Raw genomic sequence first — 23,464 nt, forward strand, 5'->3', positions numbered from 1 at the left:
CATTTCTGAAAATGTAAATAAGGCAATTCCTAGCAAGGAGTGATCTTGCCCCACCCCCCAGAGGATCTTTGGTAACGTGTGGAGACATTTCTGGTTGTTGCAACTGTTACTGGCAGTGGTCACTGATGCTGGTAAAAAAAAAAAAAATCCACAATTCACAGGACAGTCCCCGGACCCTCAAGAAATAATTACCAGGCCCCAAATAACACTAGCGCTAAAGTTGGGAAATCTCTGTGTAAGGGACACTGTGACATTTCTTAACATTTGGTTCTGTTAATATTTTTTCTTACATCTTTATTAAAGACAACAAAGGATGACAATAGTACTTAAGTTTTACCACCTGTAACTTGGAGACACGCTGGATTTATTGAATTGTAGATTGTCAACATGGCATTCTCTGCCACCTTGGTTAACTAGCTCCTATCATTGAGCCAGGTGCTATTTTAAGCACTTTACCTGTATTAACTCATTTAATCCTCACCACAACCCTATAAGGTAAACAATTTATTACCCCTCTTTGACATCCTCTTTCAGATGAGGAAACTGAACCAAACTGACAAAGCCGGGTTCGAACCCAGTCTTGCTCCAGGCGTCATGACAAAGATTCAGCTAAGACGAAGTCTCTCCACCCTCCACTACGAGTATCTCACTTCTGGTCTTAATTTTTTTTTTTTAAGCTTGTGTGATTTTCTTTTCATCGTCACCTTTGGCAGGGAAATTAACTCTGGTTTCTCAGGTCTTCTTAACGGAGGACCTACCGGTTTGAGGTGCTTGACTAACTGGAGAGGAAAACAGCAACAGCACGGAAAAGGACATAAGGAAACAAACCTCTGAAGAATCTGGGATTTGAGCCTGGCAATCTATGGAAAAGCACTTCACAAGTGGCAGGGCAGTGGTTTTCAAACTATAGCATATTCAAGAATTACCGGGGGAGCTTGTTAAAAATGCTGATTTCCCAGCATTACCCTAAGAGCTTCTGAATCAGAGGATCTGGGAGGCTCCCAGGAATCTGCCTTTTTAACAAGCTCCCACGTGAGCCTGATGCAGGTGGTCCAAGCGCACACCTTGGGAAACACTCTGGTATATGCAGTGCTTGGGAACAAGCACTAGCTGATCCCAGAAGAAGACTTGGGCCTGCCTGCACATTAATTCAAACCACCTGCGAGGGAGCATATTCGTGCTGTTCTGGTCCTGTAATTCGCTAGCTTTAGGCCAAGGACGTTGATTGAGAGGGCAGGGATGGGGAGGAGGGAAAGGAGAAGAAAGGAGTAGGGCAATTACAACCACTTCCAGGGAGGTGATTGTTTCCCTGCTGACAGAGAAGGAGCTGTCACTGGAGACCCTTCTTCCTTCAGTGTCCCCCTAATTGGCTGTTGTGACTATCGTTCTGCCCCAAGGGAGTTTAATAGAATCAAGAAGAGAGAAGAAAAGGATGCCAAATAACTTGGAGCAGGAACAAAAGAGGAGCAGGGCTCATTTCCACCAGCATGGAGAGAAGCCCTGATTGGTCCCTTTCCCCAAGGTCCTCTTTCGCACCATCTCTGTCCGAGACCTTTCCGCTCTTTTTTCTTTTCTCCCTCCCAGGGACCAATAAATGCAGGTTGTCTGGACAAGCACAACTTTATAATTATACAGGGAAAAATTCCGATGGCCCAGAATTCTGCCATGAAGTCATGTTGTGCTATTGCAGCAGCAAAGCCGGGGTTTTAACCTTCTCTCTGAATCACATTGTTTTGCAGATGAACACCAGGCAGAGGCTTTTTTATTCTGAGCATCTTTTCAAGAGATCAATTGAGTTATTTTGATTTTAATATCTGAGCAGTATATGACATGCGTTAACAATGTAGGCAACTTCCCTTTCCCTGAACTGAGTAATTTAAAGCCATTTCAGCAATATAGTGTAGCATAGTGATTAAGATTGCCTGGCTTCATTCCTAGCCCTGCAAATCCCTGGCTGTGTGACGTTGAAGATTACTTTACATATCTAAGTTGCAGGTACTAATCTGTAAAACTGAGATAATAATAGGACCCCACTCCCAAAACACACAGGCGCGCACACACACACACACACTCTTCAGTGGATTGTTGTGACCACCAGATGAGACAATATATTTAAGATATTCTTCCTCTTTCACAGTAAACCCACAGTGTTTGCCTCCATCATTCAACTTGGTTTCCCTGAATTATTAATGTTTGATATTTTAATCCCATCTCTGGACAAAAATCAGCAGAAAAACATAAGGAAAAGAGAAACAATGAGAAAGGTGTTTCCACTCTCTTTGCATTGAATTTCAAATGCTCGTTACTCACTGTGAGCTGGACAACAGATGACTTCCATCCGAAGGGAAGTACACAGAACTCGAGAAGCAGACAGAGGAGAACAAGATAAATCACTCAGTTGCCTACCACACACATCGTGAGATATTCAGTGTGGATTAGCAGTTTCTTACCAACAGTTTGGCCTCCATTTCTTGAGTGGTTTTATATTTCCAGACTGCAAACAAATGATTATATGTGTGAAAAAAATATGTAATAGGCTGGAGGATAGATTCAAGTGAGCCAGAAGACCAGGGGCTCTGGAGTTGCAGCTCTCTGCACAAGAAATCCTCTGAGTGCAGCGTTGCCGCCAGGCATCTCATTCATGGGCAGCTTCCTCCCGGTGGTAGCTCTTGAGAGTAACAGCCCCCAGTCAGTGTTGGGGTTAGCAAGCAACTCATTCCCACTTCGACATTCCAGGAGAGAAAGTCTTGATTTTAAAAACAAAAGAAAACCAAAAAGCCCTGCTGAGCAGACTTAATAATACACACACACACCCTTCTCCTTTAAGTAATTAACCCTCTATATTGTACCTTTACCAGATAGCACAACCTCCCGGGGAAATCGAGTTAGAAAGCAAGCTGCAATTTTACAAAGTAACTTCAAGCACTGTCCTAAATTACTGCTAATAAATTTTATTTTAAAGTGGAACCTCTTCTAGTGAATTATATCATATGCCTCATCTCTCAGTTGGGTGCCTGAATGAAAAGCAACTATCGTCTGAATAATAGTTTTAGCAACTCAATTAGCCAGTTTTTACTTTTGGACTTAAAATTGCTCTATTTTTGTGTGTGTGTGTGTATTATCCAAGTCATACATGCTTATGGCAAAAATTATTACATTTAAAGTAGTTAATGCACAGATGATAACAATGAATAGTTGACTGGATCATGAGCTTATTTTAAGATTTATAAATAGATCTGTACATATTTGCATGTTCCCTACATACCCCCTTAGGAGGGCACAATGAAACGTTTTTGTGTTCTAATTCTCACTTTGATTAGCGTTTATTAAGCATTGATGTGTGCAGAGCACTGTGCTGGACTCTAGGGTTGAAGTGGGAAAAGGAAGAAGAGACACCATGTAATGACATAAGGTCCAGCCACTCTAGGAAGTGTACATTTCAATGGAACAAATAGACTCATGCATAGATAAAGCAAGAGGTGGTGGGAAGAGGAATGAGAAAGCTCTTACTTATGTCATAGTAATTGAAATTCCTAGCTTCAAATAGCCAAGTGATAGCATCACTGTTCTAACCTTTCCCAGGATTGGGCAGGAGAGCAGTACAGAGGGAGTGGGAGAGAATTAGAACTCCCAAGTAGAAATGAGCCTGGGCCTGACAGCAGGCTGTACCTTCTGACCTTTTTCACATCATGGTATATTACGTAAAAAAAAAACCATAATTTCATTTTTACAACGGATCGCGGCAAAAGGACTTGTGTTGGAGGAGAATGAGGCACCAAATGACCCAGGTCTTATCCAGCTGCTTCCAGGTCACCTCTGGAGCCAGACATACCCATGGGAAGCCCTGCACATTCAAGACATGCTGCTCACATGGCTTTGCCCACTGGGGAGCCAGAATCTTCAGCATAACATGAAGGAATGTTGTCCCTACAGAGCTAACTATGGTCTGTGGGATGTAGTGTGCTTAGCAAGGCAAACCGAGCTGGGATGGAACCCCAGCCTGAACACTCACTAGTTTACATGACCTTGGGCAAGTTAGCTCACGTCTCTAAATTTAGGAAAATGTCTAAATTTAGGAAAATAATATGTAGTGCCCTGTTGAGCCATGTTGGGGCCTGAAACAAAAGGAAGAATATACCCTCCTACATACACTTATCAAAATACCCTTCCATATTTTGAATCAAGTAGAAAAAGTTAGCAGAAGCTCTCCAGGGAAAAAACATGCCTTTTTATAAAGTTCTGTGTTGCCCAGTCCACTCGCGCCATTACTAACTCCAATCAAGTGGCTGGTGGAAGATGTGCTGACCGGGAATGACTGTTCCTATTGCATAATAGTACAGGGTTGTGAGACACAACCTGAAATTTTTATTTAAAAAAAATTTTTTTGGAATTTTTTAAAAATTAAAAATTTTTATTTCAAATTATGTTTTCTTCTTCATGGAGTTTTTGTATTAGTTTTGATTTTTAAAAAAATATTACATGAAAATATTTTGTTAAGTACTGAGTTTTTTGATGCCCCCTTAATTTTTGCTTCTGTAGCGAGTACATCACCTGCCTCATCGTGGTCCTGAAAATAGGGACTTTGAAGGACTATTATAATTCGGAGTAAAGACTGTGAAATACCTTCACAAAATCAGTACTTAAAAAGAGTAGCCATTGTGACTGTATTTCTACAAGACCTGCAGAGACTCTTGTAGCTATCACAGGACACATTGGCTGGGAATCCCTGAAGCAGCAGTGTGAGAACCTGCAGCTTAGTCAACAGCCTTGAGAAGATGGTCAGTGAGTTCTACGATCAGACCCCAGACCCTGCTCATCACGGAAGTGTTGATGATTCTTAACCAGAACCTGCAGGAGATGGGGTTTGGACCAGCTGGGATTTCTCTTAGGTTCTGGGGAATCTCTTGTGGATCCCAAGCTGCATGCACACCTGTCACTTTACACTGTAATGATTACACTCAGAGAGCTCTCAGTCTTTGCACCCAAAATAGTCTTAAGTACTGAGTTTACCAGTAGACGTCTATAAAAAGCTCTGCTTCTCTCCTTCACATTCAGCAGAATGCAGACGGCCTGCTTGACTATGCTGTAGGCCTTCTGTCTCTCCAGCTAGGGAACTCTTCTCTCTGGCCCAATATTGGGTCTCAGTGGCAGACCTGGGGATTTTAAATCCCCCTTTGGCAGGAGGAACAACTCCCTGCTAGGAGTCTGCCCCGAAGCCTTCCCTGTTGGCAGCACTGGGCCTCTTCTTCCTCAGCAGGGGCAGCAACTCAACAGCTCTCCTGTCCAACCACTTCCCTTCGGATGGCGTGAAAGCTGCAGAAAACAAACTGACGCAAAACATCACTTACCTCTGCCTCTGAGAATATATTTTGGGGGGATTTGATGGAAAGCATCGTAAAAGCACCAGTGTGCAGTTACATTCAACAAACACTGGAAAATTTGCACACTGACTGCCTCTAACTACCTCCACTTATTCTCTAACGTGGTGTCTAGCCAAACAGTTCCTGGGTAATTTTGCGATATGCTACTTCCAGCTTAAGAAGGCAAACAAATAGGTACTTTAACTTTTCATTCCCTGGGTTGTTTGCAGAGAGGGGAAAAAAAGAAAAAGTCAACCTATTCAATACTGAAAAAATTTTAGGCATCAAGGGAAAGCGCTTACCAAAGGAAGGCCTTGACAAAAAGTAATATCTAGACACAACACAGGCCTTCTCGCTTCTGGTGCATTTGCAGCCTAAATAGTAAAATATGCTCTTTCCCATTTCACCTTGTTTCCTCAGAGATCAGGCACACAAACAGCCCATCACCAACAGTTATCACACTTTGTCTGCCCCGGATGCCGAAGGCTCTGTAAGCAGAGAATGAACAAATGTGAGATAAATGTTAGCTGCTGATTTCATTCTCACTCGGAACCGTCTCTCTCTCACTTCTGAGTCACTATGGAGCTCTCAGATTTGCCTCAATCGAACTCATTTTACACTCTGGCTTTTCTTCGATCTGCTTTTTTCTCTTGGTGTGCAGTAAAGATAAAGTGCACTACAAGATGGTGCTGTGTTCTGCATTTGCTTGTTTACATTTTAATTCCAATTCCTTTATTATTTATTCTCTTTACGAAGGCAATCTATGTGCTATAAGCTATTCCAATATAGAAAGATGGAAAGAAAAAAGTGGAAAAAATCACTGATAATCTCATCATCAAAAAATAATCACAAAAGGGCTTCCCTGGTGGCGCAGTGGTTGAGAGTCCGCCTGCCGATGCAGGGGACACGGGTTCGTGCCCTGGTCCGGGAGGATCCCACATGCCGCGGAGCGGCTGGGCCCGTGAGCCATGGCCGCTGAGCCTGCGCGTCCGTCCGGAGCCTGTGCTCCGCAACGGGAGGGGCCACAACAGTGAGAGGCCCTCGTACTGCAAAAAAAAAAAAAAAATCACAAGCAACATTTTGATGTACCTTCTTCCAGATTTTTCCCTACCTCCCCTTCCTTATTTATTTATTCTCTATCCATTTTCTTCCCCTGCTTATTTGAAATGCTAATTATATTACATAGCAAATTCCCAACGATTTGTCAGTGTGTTTTCTAGAGTCTGTCCCAGTCATTTTTTTGTACTGACTCAGAGTTCTGAGGGCTCTTCAGAGCCCTTGGGGTGTGGGCAGGAAGCAGATCCGTCCGCTGAGAGCTGGAGGTTCTGGGTCTCCCAGTCCCCTTTTACCAGACCGATTTTTTTTTTTTCCCAGACATTTGGGCTTGTGTGTGAGATTTTGTTAGAATAAATAATTACGTGGCAAAACCAAAATCAAATTCAGACTTCACATATTCTGCTCCATTTTCCCATCAGGGTAGACTTTGATACTATGCTTTAGTAGCAGTCATTTTGGTGTGACCGCATTGATGTGACGATTTTGAAGTGAGGATGTTTCTCTGTGGCCTAAAAAGCAATCATTCCGTGGATAACTCATCAGTGAGTACTGTGTGAAATAGACGTCCTCACCAAATTCCTGAGCCATCCCTGGGCACGGTTGTCTTTTTCTGATGTCCCCTGTTGGTGCCTCTCTCCATCCCAGGGAAAGAAGAGTCCTCACAAGGTCTCTATTCGTTCCTGGCTGCTCTCCCCTCCCATTCGTGGTGGTGTGAAAGTTGGACACACCCCATAGGACTAGAGGCCTCCACAGTGGCTGAACCTGACTTGCTACCCGGGGACTACCCACCTGATACACTAGTTTTCTTGCTGTAGTAACTGCCTCCATGCACAGATGGGACTACAGGGCCCCAGTTGCTCTTTGTCTGTCTTCATAGGCCAGGGACAGCTCACCAACCCCGTTGTCATACCCTCCCCCATCACATTCCTGCACTCGCTAATGAAACCTCTCGATGTCTCACTTCTGCCCCAAGAGTAACCGTTTCCCAGGATTACTGAGAGTAGGAAAGAACCCACTTTTATCAACCAGGATGTGGCCTTGCCTCATGACCAAGAAGGAAAATAACAGACAAGTTTTACATTGGTATATATCATATATTTAAAGTGTGGGTTATCTGTCCTACCCATGACTACTTCGTCACGTAAGCAAAAAGTTTGTACAGTTTCTGAGAATTTATTTGTATATTAAATGGTCTGCCTTTCAGTACTTTCATTTCTCTATTTACTATGGCCTTATTCATGTACATTCAATTAATAAGTTATTGAACTGTTTACTAATGGCACTTATTTGAAGATCTAAAAGATATACCCCTCTTTTTGTAGACTTCCTCCTTATTCTAAATCTATCTAAATCAACATAAAGTAGATACAAGAGAGTAGGTATGAGAAGGGGCGGAGGGGGACTCAGACCTAACACTAACATTTATACAATGCCTCAATGATATATGTGAATTATATGAAATTTATAAATGTGGTTAGAAGAATAGGATTAATATATTTGGGGAGGCTGGCTTACTTATAACAGGCTTTTGAAATATTTTATTGAATTGATATGACTGTAAAATTAATGCATATGTAATTTTTAAAATCCCAACAGTGTAGCACTGAGTAAAGTAAAAGTTCTCCATTTTTGGTGTAAGGGTTAGAGATAGAATAAGGGTAAAACGTGTCTTTGGCACAAATTTCTTGGAAATAAAAGAAAAAAAGTAGGATCACTTTTGTAGGATCATTTTGGTGTGATTATGCAAGAATATTTCAGATTGGAGGTCTACACCAAAACCACACAGTTTTCATTGCTGTAGCTTTGTAATATGATTCAATATGTACCAGGTCAAAGACCCACTAAATTACTCTTGCCCCCTATCCCCCTGCCCTCAGGATTTTAGTGATGACTCTTACTTGTTTATTGTTCATTTAGAATCATTTGGCTAAGAATTGAATTAAACTTTGGCTTTACAGAAATAGCATTTTTAGCAGCTAAGAGAAATGACAATAAAGTCCTAGTCTTTCAATGCAACTCTGTTATAGGCTATAGGCATTTTGCTTCTGTGAGCATCACCAGAAACTATCTTGACCTTTAATGCTTAACATTTGTCCTCATGATAAATTAGAATTTGTGAACACAGTTGGTGGTTCATTCTATTTTTACACTGTTTTTCCCCCGGGGAAGGTTTGAAAGGAGTGAGTGCGTTGTCCTGATCAATTAGCACTTTATTGGCACATAAGTCGACTGCAGCTCTCTTAACAGGAATCGTTGGTTATAAACTGTTGCTGGGGAAAAGAGGAGGAAGAAACTTCACATTACAAAGTGGGAAGTGGTCTCTTGAAGGCTAATTTTGTTTTTCCTGCGGGTTGCTCTTTGTAACTTCAGAAAATTTATTCAAATGTATCTATACACACAGTTTCTAGGTGGCAACACAAACGTTTCACCCATTCCCCTTCCTCTTCTCCTTTATCTTATATTCTTGTAGGTTGCGATGAGCAGAGACCCACTCAAAGTACTCAGGTTATGGGATTTTATTTTAAAGATATATGGGAAAATGAGGACTCTTTAAGCTCTTTCAGGTTACAAGGAACAGAGGACCTTGCCATGGGGGTTAAATATAAGGATGCCCACTGAAGTAAGAATAACGGGAAAAAAAAGAGTTTTATATTGGCATATATGACATATTTTGAAGTGTGCGTTAGCTGTCCTACCTATGAATATTTTGCTGCATAAGCAAAGCAAGCAAACAAAAGCATGAATTTTCTGAGAATTCATTTGTTTATTAAATGATCTGCCTCTCAAATACTTTGATTTCTCTCTTGATTTTACCATGGTTTTATTCATTTTTACTCAACTAATAAATTGTTTGAATGTTTACTAATAGCAGCTACCCATTCAGGCCTCAAGGAGCTAGAACAGGTTCTAAAATGGCCTCAGAATATAATGCTTCCTACTCTCATATGTCCTTCTAATAGGTCTCAAGTTATCTCTGCTTTCACTTCTTCTGAGACAACTTCACCACTTCAGACCAGCGCTCTCTACTCTCTTTTTTTTTTTTTTTTTTTTTAATGGTACATGGGCCTCTCATTGTTATGGCCTCTCCTGTTGGGGAGCACAGGCTCTGGACGCGCAGGCCCAGCGGCCATGGCTCACAGGCCCAGCCGCTCCGTGGCATGTGGGATCTTCCCAGACCGGGGCACAAACCTGTGTCCCCTGTATTGGCAGGCGGACTCTCAACCACTGTGCCACCAGGGAAGCCCAGTGCTCTCTACTCTTATCCTCTTTGCTTGTGAGCACCTTCTTACTCCTGGTACATGGCATCTCCCTATTGCCTCCTTTCTCTGTCTTCCTCAACCCACGCTACTCTACGCTGCCAAGTCTCTCTGGATATCTGGCGTTCAAATTCACCCAGAGGGAGAATCTGATTAGTTCAGCCTGTCACCATCCTTACTAAAAAGCTTTTGTAGTAGCCTCTAAACGGACTGCTTTTGTATCAGGCATCAGTCCCTGGCCCAGTTAACTGTGACCAGGGCAGGGTCACCTGGCAGAAAGCATGAGTCTCCATGCCCAGGGAATCCCCCTGCAGCTGCTTTTCTCTGAAAGACATCATGCGTATGACAGGCCTTCAGAGTGGAAGGGCCTGATTAGTATGGGAAAATTTTAGATTTTTATTCATGCTCACTAAAGGGGTCAACGCTTATACAACCACAAATACAGGTCTTGACATTGGTCATTGAAATGATAGAGCGCCACGAATGCAGCTCAAAGTAGCACATGTTGGCAGCAAAGATTTCTTGGCCTTTACCACTCAAATACAGCAGTCAGTGATTCCAGCCAGAAAGGCGTAGCTGGTGGGGAGTATATGGTATGTGATCTAGATTTCCCCAATCATACCAGCCTGGGAAAAGACATCAATACCAGTAGCCAAATAGCATTTGTCAGAGTCCATCGTTTTGTGCTCAGAAGGAAGTGTATTTTTCACCAATGGAGCTTGCATTTCCCAGAGGATTTCTCCCATGTGCTAGCAGAAATAAGCCTCCGGACTACTGTGGCGTATTTGAATTCTATCCCTCTCTTGTCGTGACTCCTTGTGATGAAGACCCTAACTGCAGCTGACGCCAAGAGTAGCGGCTGTGCCGCCTGCCAAAAACACCATTGCAGCTGCTTCTGCTGCTGCCACCGCCTTCCAAACAGAAACTGCTCCTGCCTGCAGAGAAAGACGTCACTACATCTACACCAAATGTAACTCTGCCCACTGTAAAGACATGACAAACAGCCACAGCTGCAGCAAACTCCACTTCCACTAATGCTGCTGCTTTCATTGCCAGCAATGTTGTCACCACCACCAGTGCCACTCTTGGTGTCTGTGGGCCAGATGCCTTGCACTCTTAACGTCCCAGAGAGATGTAAGAAAAAATAGCTTTTTAACTTTTACTTGTTAAGTAAAAGTAACTTTTACTTTTACATTCAAATTTTATCCTCCATAAACTTGGCCATGAGTCCATAGGAGCTGGGCCAGGGCATAATCTAGGTGACAAATTGTGTCCAGAATCATCCCTCCCTTCCAGTAATCAGCTCACTGGCTCCTCTCCATCTGCTCATTGCTTTGGGATGAGCTCTTTCCCACAAACTTCTTGGTGCCTCATGTGTATTGGAGTATGATCGGCCTCAGGCAGCCCACAAGCTGCAGAGTAATTAGCCACTTCAGAGGAATTAGCTATACCTTGTTATGTGATTAAGTAATTTAGAGATCACCCAGACTAAAAGATATAGCCTATAAGCATGTGTTTAAGGAGATTAGGGATATCTTAACATATATGATTGATGTGAACAAGAATTCGAATTTCATCAGCTGTATTCTTCCCAGTCTAAAGAAAGAAAGAGAAGGTAGGTGGTCTCCCTGCATTACAGAAATGGGAAGACCAAGATGCAGAATTTTTGCATTTATTCAACATCTTTCAAAGGAAGAAGACACTGAATCTGACAAAGATATCCCAATCATTACAAATGCGTAGTCTATTTTAGCATAAAAATATCTTCTTCTTCACCATAGCCTGAGTAAAATATCAATACTTCCTCAAGATTATTCAAGTATTTGCTCTACTTCTGTGTTCATCAAGACATTCTTGTGGACTCTTAAATACATTCACTTTGAGCATTAATGAATTTGGGACTCTGCAGGGAAATCCATCCTCATGTTTAGTGTTGGACACAGTATTAGTTTTCTGTATAATATTGAGTAAGTGTACACTATACTTACTGACTATATCATACTTTAAAGTTTTAGAAAGTTACTCAAACTAAACTCTTTACTGTGAATTACAGGCACTCTTGATTCATAAACATCGTTATCTCCCTAAATTCATGTTCTTGTATATGATACTTATTTTAAATGGGAAATTAGAGAGGCATCACTTAGTTTCTTTAAAAATAATAATTTTTCTGAAACTATAGAGAATGTGTCTTTTGTGAAAAAAAGTATTTATGCTGTCTTTTTATTTCCTCTAGGGCTATTAAACACTGTGTGCTAGTCCTTTATCAGCAGTGTTTATACTGCATGATTTTGTTTATTTAGATGCTTGTATAGAGTGTAAAATTATGGGTTTGGTGGTTTGCAGCTAAAATTTGCTTCCCCACTTCCATTCTTGCTTTTACTTGAATTTTGAAGGTTTTTTTTTTTTGGTATCTTTTGTTTTCCTCTGTAAAGCAGATAAAGAGTGTGTAAACTCCCCAAGGAACTCTCTGCAGATTGATAATTGGGGAGAATTCCTCTCCATTTGGGAGGTGCACAATTTTCAGGTCCAGTCATATCAAAGGAGCATAGCTTGGGTCAGGCTGGGAATTGGCCTTGTAATGTCTGTATCTTTTCCAGACCAGGGTAGTTCTGCTTGCCCTTCACCTCTCCCAGAAGAGATCCTATTCTCTTTTTAGTTTAGGAAGCAACTTAGGAAGGCTGATTGGCTCAAAGCTGTGGAGAATATCAGTTTTCAGTTCATTTATTCTTTACATGAGTCAAATATAAGCCTACTTTGAAAGAATAATCTAGAGCTGAGTTGTTCACCTCTACTCCTTTAAATGGGTATTTGTTATGCACCCTCTGACAGGGGAACACCAGCCTTTGTCAACTTCTTAGATTGTTCTCAGCTCATCCTGATTTTGTGACTTCTACACTTTTAAGTCTCATGGACTCTTCGGAGCTAAAGTCAATTTGGCTTTCAGAAGTCTACATGAAGTTACAATTATTGAACCTAACTCAATCATGCACAGCTATACAACATCAATTATATTAGTTTTTATTTTTGTCTTGTTTTGGAGGGCTAGGAAGGTCTGTTTTTTGTTTTTGTTTTTGTTTTTTGGTTGCAACTAACAGAAAATCAACTTGAACTAAGCCAGGCAACCAAAATAGGAAACGGGATTTATTAGTTCATCGAGACTAAAGACTGAAGAAACAGAAAGGATACAAATGCATCTGGGTCTTAAGTCAACAGGAAACCTCCATCTGGATTTTGCAAGGTCTCTCTCATTCTCATTCTCTCTCTCCCCCTTTCCCTCTCCATGACTCTCCCTGGCTCTTCTCAGGGAGTTGCCTTCATTCTATTTCATGGAAGTCTTCTCCATGGGGCAAGAAACCACTGATGGCTTTTCATTTCCCTGTGTGGTTTCTATATACCAGAGAGGGGTACTGAGCCTCTTCTTGGTGGTTAACATTGCTCAGGGAAGAGTTCGGAATGGCTTAGCTGGGAAGGTGCCCACCCCTGGACTAATCAAAGGACTAATCAACAGTACTGCTTTGTAAGAATTTGGTGGTTTCCATGGGAACCACGGGTTAGATGGGGAGGGAAGGAAGGAGGAGGAACAAGTCCCCCAGAAAGAAAGGGAGTAAGGGTGCATGGTATCCACAGAAAGGAAACAGTATATGCCCATTTGAGATATGTGGTATAGATGTATGGACACAAGGTTATTCCTTTTCCTTATTGGAGTAAACTGACATATGTTTATTTGTCACTGCCTCACATTCACTCCCAAGATTAGATTTTTCCCCTTTGCAGTATGTGGGAAAAATAGGCTTATTTGTATGTACTTAACAATAATTAAGATCTTTTTTGTATCCTGAGGTAAGTTATCCGATTAAATTCAACTTTTTACTTCATGAATTTGTCAGCTGATTGGTTGATCCTGCATCCACAAAGGAGTTTGAAGTGGGTTAAAGGAAACGCATTCAGACTCCTTCCATTGTGTGTGATATGCCGAAAGTAAAACAAATTTTCCACATAGCCAGTGCTGAAAATAAACTATGATTTCAATCACAGAATCAAAGTGTCATCCAGAAAACCACCCTTTAGAAGTCTCATAAAACTGCCATTTGAGTTACTTTTTATTTTCTTCTGACTTTAAAGGTTATGTAAGCATTGTGCAGCCCATGGCTCATCCAAATATTGGACAAAGGAAAACTTCAGAAATCTCCCAGGAATTTCCTCTGGTTGTAAATTAATAGAAAGGATGGAATTTTTGACAGTCAATGGATAAATTTAACAAATGATTACTCATTAAAAACACAAACAAAAAGAAACCAAAGCCACCCTGGCTTTGAGCATTGGCCTCACTAGCAAGATATTTTTCCCATTTTCTTCCCCTTTTGCTCTTATTTAGATGGCTTTAGAGCAAAATGCACTGTTGGAAATTGAACAAACCAGTTATCTCTGCATACACTTCTTGCTTCCCTTTTCCCAGAATCCATCTTTGAATGCATACTTGCAGAAAGGGTCTGTCTTGATAGGCAGAGGGACATTTTCCACCAGAGGGCAATTTGGCAATACTTCAGCCACACAACTACAGACACTTAATGAAAGCCTACTCGGTCCCAGCGACAGTACTAGGTGCTGGGTTACAGCACTGAACAATCAGGATAAGGACCAATCTTCATAAAGTGCATAATATTCTCCAGTTTCTCTTCTTCCTCCTGCCATCGAAGTTCTGTCCTTGAATTTCTCTTTTTACTTGATCTCCTTTGATCATCACACGTAATGTTCCAGTTGTATAACTTCCGAATCTATAGCTTTGTGTATTAAATAGAGTCCCATAGATCTAATGGTACGTATAACTTGTCTGTGTTTCTTTTTACCACCTCACATTGAATATGTCCTGAAAAATGAATCATCGCCATCTGCCTTCAGTGTCCTCCTTCCTCCACTTCTGATCATTTCAGTCCCATTATTCCCACCCCATCCCTCAGACTTAAAATCCCAAACGTCAGTGCAGTGGGTTTAACAGGTCTTTTGCTCCCAATATTTCCTCTTTCTTTGATCCAGATTAAATTTTGATGTCAGAGGAAAATTCATGACTAAAAACCAATCATTAACTCTGATCACATATAGGAAAGAACTTGGTAAATTACAAAAGTGTACCGCGTTCGTTCTTTTCCATGTTCGTTATCATGTTACTACTCAGCTGAGGAGTTTTCAACAACTACCTACACTTCTCAAATTCTGAACTCTTGGACTGGACATCTGAGGCCCTATAAGATCTACCCCTTGTCTATTTTTCATACTTATTTGCCTTCGATTTTTCTGTGCATTGGGCAACTGGAATTGTTCACTGTTCCTTCACGGCCACATTGAAGAGCCTCGTCACGCATGCTTTTCCTTTGTCCTGGAACACACGTCTCCCAGTCCGTCCCTTCATGTCTCTCTTCTTGTGACGAACAATTGAACTCTGCCAGGAGGAGAGGCCCTAACATGGGAGTAACGGAATTCCACAGGGCATAGGATAACGGTGGCTTCATGGACCAGTTAATATAAACCTTTGTTTGAAAATGCCAGGCACAAAAAGCTACGAAGAAGTATTGTAATTCAGGGAGGGAAAACGGGCAAAAATTTTATGGGGCTTGAGGAGTAGGACGACAGTCAGCATATGCTACTTTCAGAAGTGGGAATAGAGGGACTGATCTTGGAGTCTGGGTGTTTGGACAGTCTGGAGTTTTGATATCAAGAGCTGTGGGGAAGATGAGTTAGGGGATACAGTCATTTGCGAGGGGATATAGGGGTGGGGAGGAACAGCTGCAGGGACCCAGGACGTGTGAGAGCTGCCGTGGAAAATTCTCAAGCCTCAGGTCCTTCCGGGGCTCTCCCAGTAGACTCATATCTACTCCACTGTGGATTTGCCCTAGATCTGAGAGCTAATACGGCCTCCTCTGAATCACATAAATTGGCTACAAAATTTTCAGTAAAGAGAAAGATGAATAAATTAAACTCTACCCTTCTTTGTGTGTGTGGTTCATTTAACTTGCACAAAGGACAACTGAAATCTGGAAACTTCCCAAGGACTTATTGTTTGTGCTTGTCAGCACACCTGAGTAAAATCAAACTCCTAAGAATTATCTAATCTAACTTTACAGGTGGCTACAGGGAGGAATAAATATCTAAATGCTTAGGGGCAAGTCAAGTGTAAAATATGCTTTGTGAAAATGCCTGATGAATTATGACATGATATGCTTCATTATAATAATGAATGATCTGAGAGTAAAGGACCCTCGGGCTTTTGAAGCTCATTGGTGTCAATTTGGGGAACAAGGGTAAAAGATTTAATCTTCAAGCTTTGCTGTTACGCTCTATATTGGGGTCTTTTTAGAAATGTTTATAATTGTTATTCAATAAAAACAACAAAAAATAGATCTGCTATAGAATTTTTATATGAAAAATTATCAAGCTATAAATTTATCTTGTGATATTTAGTCTATGTCAACTCAATTTTGGAAAATATAGAAAAGTTAGAAGTTTATTTCTTGATTATTCATATCAACTTTCCATTTGTAGTTGTGACAGATTTCTCAAATTTGGTATTTCTTACACTGAACTCCTGATCTCCCTCCACCAGCCTGATCTACCTGAATACATACATGTCCAGCTCAGTAAATGGCGACTCCATCCTTCCAGTCGTTCAGGCCATGATCTTGGAGTCACCCCTGACTTCTCTCTTTTTTATATCCCAACATTCAAGTGATCAGCATATTCCATTGATTCTATCTTCACAATAGATCCAGGATCCAATCAATCACTCCTCATGTCGTTCATCACCACCTTCCTGGTCTAAGCAACCATCATCTACTGTTTATTGCCGTAGTCTTATCCTTCTTTCGGCTTTCCTGCTTCACTCTTCTTCCATATAGTCTACTCTCAAAAGGGCAGCCAGAGTGATCCTCTAAAATCTCATATTCTTCTGCTTAAAACTTTTCAATATTCTCCATTTCTCCCAAAGTAAAGATCCTTCAAAGTCTCTCAGAGCCTCCAAGGCCCTGCGAAACCTATCCCCTTATCTCATATCCTGTTTACCTCTCTGACCTCACCTCCTGGGACTCTCTCCCCTGCTGAGCTTCAGCCATATTATCTTCCCCGCCCTTCTTCCATTCTCAAGGTGCTAGTGGTAGCCTCTGGGACTCTTCCCTCCAACGTGAGTTTTCTGTTCCTGACCCCATAGGAGATGCATCCCCTGCATAAGAACTCCAGCCTTGAAGCTAGCAGTGGACAGTCAGCAGGAGAAAACGGTTCCTACCATACTCCTTTAAATTTCTTCTATTGAAGTCACGTTTACTCTAAGTATGAAGAACAGCTAAATCATATGTGATGGAAAGAAAAGAAAGGGAAGATGAGGAGACCTAATGGAACTATAAATTTATGAGAATGGAGCCTTAAGCCACAGCTGAGATTAATTCCCAAAGTACTTCGTATTATTTTATATTCTTACCTTTCATTAAAACCAGAAATTTCATGTGAACATTTCTGTACCATTTAGAAGAGAGACATGAATATATAAATGTGTAGACTGTGGTTCCTAGGCACCTGACTAAAGCTGCCAGAGTGGGTTCTCTTCCAGATTCTGAGAAACACTGGTCAGCTTTGGAAGATAGAAATATTTCATCATTGATACCTCTAGCCTAGGCAAACAACTGAATTAAGATTATGAATTTTAAGGTCCTAGACACTGACCGAAGAATAAAGGAAATCAAAAAGCAAAAAAAATGCATGTTCTATGAGGTCCAGATTAAGAAACATTGATGAAATTGACAAAGCAAGCCTTGCTATTTTAGTATGTATTACACATTTTCTTAATAAAATAAGACTGTCCACATGATTCATCTCAGGTTTCCAGCACTGACTGCAAATATGTTCATCCTTTGGGAAAACAGGAAAGGACATCTAATGATGCAGAAATAGTCATAGAGCAGCCAGGAAAGAAAGAGACCAGAAGGAGAAGCGTAGACTGGATGGCAAAAGCTACACCCAAAGAGCTTGAAGATAGCAATCAAACATCTCCTCAAACTATGCTTGATGATTTCACGGGGTGGGGGAAAAAAAAGAGTAACAGACATTGAGCCTCACTTGTTTTTCAGATGTACTGTGATTTTTGCTTGACTCCTCAGTAAAAGTACGCATTACCTTTTATGGTCTTTTATGGTCAATTCCTAGACTATTTTAAACTGATCAAATTTTGTCCGGAAACTGGCATTCTTTTCCTACGATTTCCATATTTTCCAAACTCCTGGGGTTTCCTGAAATTCCTACCAAGAATTCTAGATATCATAGTATTAATTTTACTTCTTGTTAAAAATATTTTGCTCCCACCATCCATCCCAAATCCCCTTCACATTCCTTTTTTTACTTGTTTGTTTTATTGAGGTTTTGGTTTTAATAGACAAAATTTTAGGATATTGAAAGGTAAAGATATTTACCTTCCTTGATTCCTGAATAGAACACTTTTATCTATTTTTTGATTCTTCTATTGTTTCTTCCTGTATCTCTAGATTATAAATTTACGTGCTAGCTTTTGATTTGTTCAGTATAGTCATAATCTGCTATTAGCTTCCTGCTATGATGCATTATGATTTAACACATTTACATAATTATATTGCCAAATTTTATTTTTCTTTTAGTTTGCCTTTGTTGTTTATTTTTGTTTCTATCAACTACAAACAGTATTCTTGACTCTGCTTCACTACTGTTCTTCCCCACTTTCAACCATCTGTACTTATTATACATGTATATTGTCAAATTTAATAACATTTCATTTTGTTCTGTGTCAAGAAATACTTCTATTTTTTTAATATATGGTTTGTTATTGTTTGGCTAACACCTGTTGAGGACTTTCTATGTGTTAAGCACTGTTACAAGTGCTTTGTGTAAATTAACTCAAGCCTCACGTGACTATAAAATAGATAACTTATTATTTCTATCTTACAGAAAGGAAATTGGGTAGTATAGAAATCAAGAAAATTTCTAGATTCATATAGCCAGTAAGAAATTTAGAGATGGTGCTCGTAACAGCTGTGTAATACTATCTCTTTAGGTTGTCTGTTCAAGTTGAAAGTCATTAACCGCTATTTACATTCTAGTAAGAAATCAAATGGAATCCATGGCAATGCCAAGTAGTGTGCTAGGATTATACTTAGTTTCTTATCTGGTCTGTTTTCTTAGAGTTCCTAAGTGCTTTTTTTTTTTCTTACTTTACCTTCCTTTTCTGTCTCTTAAACTGTTTTAGGATCTCGAGAGTAGTATTAAATCTTTTTTTCCTTTGATACCTTTTCCAAAGTTATTATTATTCTGCTCCAAGTTGTTCTGATTTCTCTCTAGGATGGATCATCACAGCCCTCTCACAGATGACTGGATCATCTGTTTGCTAGATATCACATTTTCCTCTTTCTTGGTTTACTGTCTCATTGTGCTATAGCATATTCTCAAGTAATATCCTAAGAAATAGGATAGTATCTTTCAGGGGATGTACATTTTTGAAGGTTTTAAAAATGTGTCCTTCTTTGGACAGTTGATTTGACTGCTTTTAGGATTCTAAGTTGAAAATAATTTCCATTCAAAGCTTTGAAGGCTCCATTTCCTTCTAGCATTCAAAATTGTTGACTGGATAACCAATGCCAAGCTTAAACTTATTATTTTTGTTGATATGCTGTTTCTTCTCCTTGAAAACTACTAGGATGATAGTCTTTCGCCATGGTGTTCTGAAAATCTATGACAATATGACAATTAATCTGGGCTCTAATACGTGAGGCACTCTGCATTCACTGGACTTATTTAGTCTGAAGACTTTTGTCTTCTACTCTAGGAAATCTCTGTTTTTGTTTCCTCCCTTCTATCATTTCTGTTCTCTTTCTAAAATTCCTATGAACAGGCTGTTGAGCTTTTGAATAATTATATATGTGAATATATATCTTAAAGCTTTTTTCTCATATTTTCTTTTTAGCCTTTTGATTTTTATTCTAGAAAGTTCACTCAATACTCTCTTTTAAACCTTCCATTTTTTTGCTTTTCTATTTTTTAGTTTCAGACAACATATTTTTAAGTGTCTAGGGATGTCTTTGGTCTCTGATTTTTCTTTTTCATTGCATCCTGTTTTGTTTTATGGATGCAGAATCTTCTCTGATTTCTCTATATTAATTAGAAATGTTTTGGGGGTTTTTTCTGAATTAACTCTATCTCCTCTAGGATCATGTTTTCCTGTTTGTTAATTTTGACCTTTCTCTTTTTTTGTTGCAGGGTTTTCTCATGTTCAGTGTCCCTTGTTTTTCATTTATAGTTAAGCACGAGACCACAGAAGAGTCAGTCTCTCTGGGGTGAGTGGGGCTAGTCAACTGGCCAGTTCTCACACCAGAGGACTCTAAAATGACAGAACAGAGGCGTTTGCTCCAGTGCCCTTCCTGGCTGTCCTGATTCTCCTTAGATTGTTCATTCAATAAGATGAGAAAAGATCTTCCTCCTTTTTTCATTGGTGGGTTTGTTTGTTTAAGGAGTGTGTGCCTAGCTTCCAGGGGTGCTGTGTGCAGGGGAAGGGAAGGCTGCAGCAGGGTAGTCTATATTCTGTACTTCAATTCACTCCCTATTCAGTGCCCCCTGCTTCACCCCTACTCTCCACTGTCCCTGTGATTCTACGAGCCACATTCTCTAGTGCTGTGAGAGCTGATGAGTTTCCATCTGACCTGCAGCTCTCCCTCCCCTTTCAGGCTTCAGCCTCCTCTCTTCCACATCAACAAATCCCAATCATCCTTGCCCTTCCAGGAAAGTAATGAAATGTCTGTTCCCATGATGATGGCTCCCTTCCCATTCTCTTCAATGTTGAGAGTTTATACTTTCACTATTAATGTTCAGACCCTGCAGTCTTCACTAACAGAATGTGCTAAATGTTGTGGTTTGGCTATTAAGGCATTTTATGTTGGCCCTTTTTTCTCAAAATATACCTCTCTTCAGCCTTGCAGGACTGAAGATATTCCTTTCTGGTTCTTCCACCACAGTGTAATGAAACCGGAAGTTCTGGAGTGAGCCTTAGTTTTGGGTGTTTTCAGGAAGCTCTGAGTGACCAGAACATGCAGCTGGGGCTGGAAGGACTGCTCTTGCTGGAAGCACAGAGGAGGCAAGCTGTAGTCCATCTCAGTGCTGATAGGTGTCTCTGCGTGACCTATTTCAAATTTTCTGCTTTGGAAGACATTTTTGAAAGACTTACTTGATAATATATTAAGTCATTAACTAAAGTTGAGAGAGTGCCATATCAAGCTACTGAAGTGTTATCATCAAGTTCTGCTACTTGTCACGTGCAAGTAACTGTGTATGTAATAGTTATAGGGTCAGGACGTTGCCGACTCCTACTTCTCCGTGGTGCAATGGGACAGAAAAGCCTCCTGTGATGCGCGTCCACTAGAATGCAGGTCTCTGTGGGCGCTCATGCAATAAAGTCATGTTATGTCACTTTTAAACTTCCCATAAGGAAAAGTATGTATTTCTAAGTTAAGCATCTATCCCAGTTCAATTACCAGTAAACCTGCCAGTAAATTACCAGTATGATAAGTGCCCCCCAGATACTATTAGAACTGTTCATTTTTAATGTGCAAGTTTATAAAACTTCTTGAAGCGTGATTGTGTCCCCTTGGCCAAAAAGCTCTGAGTTCCCTGCCCATGCCCCACTTTTACATTAAAGCTGCCACTCCTTGGAAGATACGTTTTCCCAATACGAGAGAATTTTGAAATTCTAGTGTGTGTCACCTGATGAGTTTATTAAAAATACAAAATTCTGGGCCTTGAGCTCAGAAAAACTGATTCAGTAGATGTGGCCCAGGAATCTGAATTGAATAAATTGTGCAGGTTATTCAAATGCAGGAGGTATTGAACCTTCCTTTGAGAATCACACTCTGAGGCATAGAGGAGAAAGAGGCAGATTAATTAACAAGCCAGTGTCTTTTGATAAATACTTTAAGAGGAAACAGAGCAGAGAAAATCAGTATGTAAAGGTCTCTAAAGGACCTGAGTCCCACTAGAGCTAAATAGATGGTAATTCTTCACATTATACATGTAAATGAACGAAAAAGATATGGAAATCATTATCAGGTTAATTTCATTTTTTAAAGAAAAACTCATTTACTTATGTAAAGAACTTTTAGTTATCAAAATGCCAAACTTTGAAATGACAGTATTTTCATTCGCTTTATGAAACCCTGATTCTACAGAATCATGCTTCTTCTGCATGCAGGATTGACGTGTGTCTCCCAAACACAGAAGACACACAACCTCAACCTGCCCTTTTAAAATAAATAGCAGTTTTCATACTTGTGTCTTCCTAAGAATATCTCTTAGTCTCTGAACCTCTATGTGGTTGCTCGTTGTGTCAGGGCAAACCTCAGACTCAAAGACAAAAGTGAACAGGTGAACATGTTGAAACTGGAAGCCTTTCTTTGCTGTCAACTATTTCACTCGGAGGAAAGATCACCAAAGGGGGCTAAATGGTTGAAGACAAGTATTCAGATGAAGTCAGTATTACATTCAGGCCGCTCTATTCTTTTTTTAAAGAACCTGAGCTATTTTTCACTATGTTATCATAAATGTAGGCAGGTAGAAACCTGCAGACTCAAACTGTGAGGGAAGTAAAAGTGACAGAAGTATTTGTTAGATACTTAAGTAGCTTGGCCCATCTTCCTCTAGTGTATATCCACCAGACAAGCAGTTATGATTGCTTTACAGATATCAAATTCTGCAGGAAAGTGACTCATTCTGATTGAAAAGCCTAGCATGATGGGGCCCAAAATAACCATGGCCAGATGCCAAGTGAAATTTCCCCTAAACATGACTGTCTTGCCCATTTCCACAATCCCAGACAAGGGTTGCTTCAAATCGATTCACCACCCACCCCATCCCTCTACTGGTTAGAGCAAAAGTCCTTGACTTACCTTCCCAGTCCCCTAAATTGTCCCTTCTAGCCTGCATTTCTCATCTGGCTGTAAGTTTGTGGCCAGTATTTAGTGGCTGACCTGTGGACGGACTTAGCAAAGCTCTGATCTGCTCATCTTGCAGTTTTAAAGATATTTTGATTCCCAAAATGATTAGCTTCTTTTTATACATAGAAATGTCCTCAATTACTAGGCTTGTCACACAAGAGGGGGGAGAAAAGAGAGGAGGTAAAGGGAAAATAAAGGGGTCCCTGGAAGATGTCTGCTGTGAGCCAGCACTGGCTCTGCCTATGAACCCTTCACCCTCCTCCTTCAATAGGGTTTGGAAATTGGTACAAGTCTTTCCATTCTATTATTTACCTTGTGATTCAGATTTTTTTTTTTTTAAAAAGGATGTTTACCTATAACATATTGTGACCAAAAATAAAACTAAAATCAAGAGAAGTTTGCTAGTTGACTTATATTTTATAGGGTGATGAGAATATACTATGCCTTATGCCAAGTGAGTATCAGTGTATCAGCCATCTTCATTAATTAAAACTGCATGTACTCATGGCCCATTCTGTGCCAGGCACTGAGTTGAAATAAAGGTCCCACTGTGCTCGCTTTGGCAGCACATATACTAAAACTGGAAGGAAACAAAGACGATTAGCATGGCCACTGTGCAAGAATGGCATACAAATTTGTGAAGCATTCCATATTAAAAAAAAAAAAATCGGTCCCACTGATCATTACATACATATCACCCAAACTTAAAAAAAAAATGCAGTCTTAATTTCTACATGCCACTTGAGTTTATTTATTTTAATTTTTATAATTTTTCATTTCTTGCCCTTTATTATCACTAAAG

At 40.3% G+C, this 23,464-nt stretch overlaps 1 non-coding gene across 1 annotated transcript; it reads left to right on the forward strand.

Annotated features, from left to right (window-relative positions):
* The first annotated feature begins 23,212 nt into the window (after window positions 1-23,212).
* On the forward strand, window positions 23,213-23,319 carry LOC115801672 (U6 spliceosomal RNA). The gene has a single exon (XR_004021986.1). It is a non-coding gene; the product is annotated as a U6 spliceosomal RNA (small nuclear RNA).
* The last annotated feature ends 145 nt before the right edge of the window (window positions 23,320-23,464 follow it).

Source organism: Delphinapterus leucas, chromosome 3 (assembly GCF_059928025.1).
Source record: "Delphinapterus leucas isolate spDelLeu-1000000601 "Yukka" chromosome 3, BTC_Dleu_Yukka2, whole genome shotgun sequence".
Taxonomy (NCBI): Eukaryota; Metazoa; Chordata; class Mammalia; order Artiodactyla; family Monodontidae; genus Delphinapterus; species Delphinapterus leucas.